Source organism: Triticum dicoccoides, chromosome 2B, assembly GCF_002162155.2.
Source record: "Triticum dicoccoides isolate Atlit2015 ecotype Zavitan chromosome 2B, WEW_v2.0, whole genome shotgun sequence".
Lineage (NCBI taxonomy): Eukaryota > Viridiplantae > Streptophyta > Magnoliopsida > Poales > Poaceae > Triticum > Triticum dicoccoides.
In genome coordinates, this window is record NC_041383.1 from 154,186,954 (window position 1) to 154,192,953 (window position 6,000).

Genomic DNA, 6,000 nt, shown 5'->3' on the forward strand with positions numbered 1-6,000 from the left:
GCCTAGGCACTAGGCAAAGGCCAACCGCCTCGCTTACGCCTACCGCTTTTTCCAACCTTGGCGCCGGCATGGCCGCACTGTTGCTTCTTCAAGCCGATGTCCATTACGCCGAACTGCTTCAACACTTCGGCTGACACGGCAGCTGCAATGTCTCCTTACCGACCTGCTCCGTCACCTCGGCTAGACTGGGGGCTTCGCCATCCCTTCTTCAACCTACTCCAGAGACTTCGGCATCGTCAGCCGACCAGCTTCGTCACGTTAGCTGGACCGGGGGCTTTGCCTCGGCGAGCCAACATTTACCAGCATCGCCATGCCATCGCTTCACCGCCCATCAGGCAATGGTTGTGCAGATCGATTCCCAATTTTGGGAGTCACTTTTCTTCGGACTGCTACAACAAATAAACCAGGTGCTATTAATCCTAGCAATTTTTGCTTGTCTGGGTTTATTTTTCTCAAAGAATTTTACTCTGGTTTGTTCCATCATCTGTACACAAGTCTGTCAAATGGTGGCCACATTAACGACGGTCATGTGGTGGTTCGGTCAGTTTCTGTACATAGTTCGGCGAATGCCGCATCCGGAACTCGGACCGACCTGTGAATTCAAGTTTTGCCATGCCTTTACCGCATCACGCTGACACCTTGCATCGACATTGACTTCAGGGTCAGGCCACATATTTTTAAATAAATTATCTTGCGTAAATTAATTATGTGAGGATTTTTATATATTTATATTATTATTGTCGACCTGCACTATTTTACATGTGCATGTAATCGACTTCGACTGCGTCACGTAGTCACTTCGGCAAGCCGACGCCGTCGTCCCAATCGGCATAAATCGGCTCGCGTGATCACCTTGTTGGTCGAATTGCCATACCGACATGCTCGGTTGCCTTGGGGACTTTGGCATCACTGAGAGAGCTCTACCTGATCCAGTGTTCGGCACACGGGCCATATTTCTTTTATTACTCACTTTTCATAAATTATTAATTATGCAACGATTTTTATTTATTTATTTATTATTATTATTACTATTATCTCCGGTTTGCACTATTTTCTGTGCACAGGTAAATGATCCGGGTCGGGCAGTGTTGTCTCCTCGGTGTACTGACATACCACGTCACCTCGGTTGGACTGGGGGCTTCGTCATCACTTCATTAACCCACGTCGGGGACTTCGGCGTCACTCTGCCGGCCTGCATTGGCCGAGCCGTGTCACTACCTCGGAGTGCCGAACTCCTTGCTCGGACACCTCGGGCTTGGAGGCTGGGACCTCGGCCATGCCGAGGACTGTGAACCTTGCCAGATCTGTCACAGATCAATGGGCGTCTTCGTCCCGCCACAAGCCCGAATCGCGTCATCAACACCGAGCACATTAACCAGCTAAGTCGCTATCATGCTCAAAAACTTTCAGTTTTAAATTTTGTTCGGTTCGACTAAGCATTATACTTTTTGGCAAATTGTTGTTTGTGACAAAATTCCTTGTCAAAACTTTGTTTGTGACACACAAATTCAAATACCCCGTTTATTTGGGGGCTTCCTTTATGAAGCTTTTCCTCTTGCATATGATTATACTTGTATGGTTTCGTTCCTTGTTCGTGTATTACGCCACAATATGCACCATGTTGACTTAAGTGTTCCGCAAGCTGGGTTGCCTTGCTCCTGTGTTTACCCCTATGTTCCTGATTGTTCGGCTAGGGAGTAAAGGGAGCACCTCTGCGATTGTCACGATCGGGTCATCCGAGCTCGGACTTCAGACTGGGTGAAGCCGAAAGCTAGCGTTCTTATTGTTTTTAATCATGGTTGGCACACAACGGAACTCATGAGTACAAAAAATCTATTGCACAAGTCTCATAGTAACAATGAGCAACCGAAGAAAGGTATCGGTGGGGGTACTATTTTCTTCGAAGATGCTTCTTACACTTCATCAGTAATACAACATAAGTCCCCTGAGCGTGCTTTGTCTGTTACAGCCTTATGGCCTGATTGCCTGGTTATCGGACACTGTCGATATTCTCGACAGGTGGAGTACATAACACTTTTCGGCCCTTGACTGAAGAGGGAGAAGCCGACGGTCGGTTAAGACGCGTTTAAAGTTTGGGTGAACACATATATGATATAAGTACTTCGGTACATATAATCATTATACATAAAATTCTTTTACCCAAGTCACTTGGGGGCTCTTAAAATTTATATGAGCTGTTTTATAGTAAATGTGTTTTCTTCTTGGTCGTTGCAAAGTCTTTTTCTACCGCTCTCGACTCGAGTGTATGGTCAACAGCCGAATAGCTTGTCTTCTCTCTAAAAGCCGCTCGCGTTTAGTTCGCTAAACTGGCCTCGAAGAAGTACTCCGCCTTTGGGATAAGGAGCTTGAAGCTGTAGGCTGACCCGCGTGAAGTCTTGAGATCGGATGTGTCATGTTAAAGCACGACAGAAGAATAAATTTTTTTCTAATTTTCGGATTGGCACCAAACACTTGATCTTGTTCGGACGTTAAGTTTTTACTGACGTTTTTTGGTTTTCCAAGCTTATGGCACTTTTAAACTTTTTGTGTGTTTCCAGCATAAGTCTCGCAGTGCAACGCCGGACACCTTTAGAGATTCGGCAAAAACATTCTCGGATATTGCTATATATGCATCAGTTTCAAATTGTGTCTTCGGTCAATAGTTTGGTTGACCGGCTCCTGTGCTTGCCTCCTACGTTCCGCTTTGTTCGGCTAGGTGTGCAAAGGGAGAACCACTGTGATTGTGCTTCCAGCTCGCATGGTTAAGCACCTCGGTGGAGAAAGCCGAAAACTGACTGTCATAATAAGCGTAAACTGCTCAGCAATCCGATGACTATGTTAAATGAGGGGTCGTTCATAACATTGCCTGAAGTGTTTACGGCTTGAACTCGGCTGTCGCCAAACACTAACCGGGGGCTCGTAGCTAGCTTCCCCAGTTTAAAGCTCCTATGACTAAGTGAAAGTTATAAAGCCCGCATATCTGATTGCCTCGTTTCCGCTAACACAACCGCCTTCGGGCACTAAGACGTCGGCTAAGGGTTGTCTTGTTATTGCGGAAACACCATGCGTAGTATCTACAAAGGGGTAGAAGCCGGCGATGGGCCACTTTCAACTGATAAACGGCCGCAACGGAGTCAAAATAAACATATCATCGTCATTTGTATTTAATATACAAGGGCCGCCTTCCATAATCATCGTTATAAAGCCATAAATGTGCATCAATTTGACTTCAGATTTTTTCCAAGATGGGTTGCGGGCTCCTATGCTTACCCCTACGTTCCCGATTTTTTGGCTAGGCGGTAAAGGGAGCACCTCTGTGATTGTTACTACCAGGTCATCCGAGTTAGTACCTCAGACTGGGTGAAGCCGAAAGCTAGCAATCTTAAAGGATCACATTGGTCGGCAACGACGGAAGTGAGTTTTTTGGTTCATTAATACCATAGAGTTCGGGAACTTTCCCCGAACTAAATCCTCAACATTTTTCTCCCACATTGATCAGAGGTGAGGTTTCAGGATCATGATAAGCATGACGACCCAAAGAAAGGAACCAATAGCGGGACTATTTTCCTTGGAAGATGTTTCTTACATTAAGTAATATAACATATCTCTCTGCGTACCCTTGTTTATAAAACCGTATGACCGGATTGCCTTGTTTGTCGTAAATCTTTGCTCTCATGAAGGCTTTATAAAGAAGTACAAACACTCCCCGACTGCTGGCCGAGGAGGTGGAAGCCGATGGTCGGTCAACAAAGTTTTGTACAATGCGGATCCGAGCATTAATGATGTAAAATACTTGGATACATAGGATCATAAATTGCGAGTAAAGTCGATTTATTGCAGCTCATCTTTTAAAGACCAAGTGAGCAACTTACATAAAGCTCTCCTAAATCCTAAGTGGCATCGATTTCCTATCTATTAAGCCCCTTGGGGCCAACCTTGGCGAGCCCAGCTTTCGTTGGCTCTAGCTCCTTTAAGAGATCATTATTCTCTTTTCGAGAAGTTTGTGTTAAACACAACAAAATTTTCTGTCATACGGATATCGATCCTTAATTCGGCCACCCATGTCCACATTAAGGCTCAGGGGCTACTAGGCTTCGCGCTCATTATTTATAAATATTAAAGGGGCACATCGATCCCCTGATCTGGTGTTGCCACCCGATCAGTGTCTGGGGGGCTACTGCATTGCCTGTTCAATGCAGAAAATTCAAACTGCTTAGTGTTTGGCTTGACCGAACTATGGACAAACGCGTCTTCGGACAACAATAGGTACCATCTGGACCTATCTGGCATCAAGCTAATATACTGTGGCAACTTCTCAAGACCCTCTCTCAAGGGCCCGTTCGCCGATCCACTATTATCTCTTATCTTCAGACAACAATTATCTTCGGACAACAATAGAAACGCGGTGTAATATATTAGCTTGACGCCGATCACTATTATCATGGACAACAATAGGTACCATCTGGACCTATCTGGCGTCAAGCTAATATATTGTGGCAACTTCTCAAGACCCTCTCTCAAGGGCCGCATTTCTATTCCTACGTATGCTGCCGAGCTAGGAGTTGATCCTCAGGCCGATTTTGCAAATCGACCTGAGTCTCAGGGGCTACCAGGATCAACAATTTTATGTTTTCCTTCAGGTGCACCTTGGGTTTAGACCAACACACACCTTGAGGGCTACTGGATATACATATACTGGCTATATATCTCGGCAGAGAGTAAATTGCACCAATAAAAATATTCACAAAAATCAACCTGCGGTCGGGGTGGTGCACCACCTTGGAAGCAGTCCGGCATAAAGCTCGGGCGCCAGCGGCTGGCTCCGTAGAGGGCATTTCTGGCATTAAGCTCGGTTGAATTCGTTCAATCTTTTAAAAGATTGAGGTAGTTTACGACACATCGGACGCTGACCATCGTTGGAGCTCGGAAGTGGTCCGGCATAAAGCCCGGATTTGAATGGCTCGTTCCATAGAGAACTTTTCAGCATTAAACTCGGATAACCTCCTTCAAATTTTTTCAAGCCAAGGTGATCTATGACACCTCAGATATAGTCCGGCGTTGGAGCTCGGATATAGTCTGGCGTTGGAGCTCGGATGAAGAGGACACCGCCGCACGGGAACAACTTCAAATCCGAGGTGTGGGGTAAAAAATAATCCTAAGGCATTGATAAAGGCCGAGAACTTAAAGGGGCTCCTCGGATACCCGACGTGTAAACCCTTCGGATTCACTTCGGCGATCCTCAAGATCGAAGACGAGAAGATTTGTTGAACCACTTTTCAAGACAGTCGACCGAAGATGAAGAATAGTTCGGAAGGATCGAGGAGTGTCCCCAACTTGAAGACCGGTTCAGGGGGCTACTGACGGTGTCCTGGACTAGGGGGTACTCACCACATCGTCTCCCGACCAGGTGGATCGGGCCGAGGACCCCCATGGCGCTTCACTCATGAAACACTTCGGGCAGCCCATGCTGCATACAAGGAGTATTCCACAAGACTTGGTGATCAAGACAAGGACTCCTCTCCACCAACGTATTCGGCTAGGACTCTTGTTATCCTAGGCCTCTGGTGCATTATATAAGCCAAGGCCAGGCTAGTCGATAGAGGATTATGACAATCATACAAGCTAGACTTCTAGGGTTTAGCCATTACGATCTCATGGTAGATCAAATCTTGTAATACTCATATTCATCAAGATCAATCAAGCAGGAAGTAGGGTATTACATCCATAGAGAGGGCTGATGACCCGCAAGTATACGGGGTAATTGTAGACTCTTTCGATAAGTAAGAGTGTCGAACCCAATGAGGAGCTAAAGGTAGAACAAATATTCTCTCAAGTCCTATCTGCCACTGATATGACTCTACGCACGCTTAGTGTTCTCCTTACCTAGAACAAGTATGAAACTAGAAGTACTTTGTAGGTGTTGTTGGATAGGTTTGCAAGATAATAAAGAACACGTAAATAAAAAGTAGGGGCTTTTTAGATAAAGAAGCAATAAAGTAA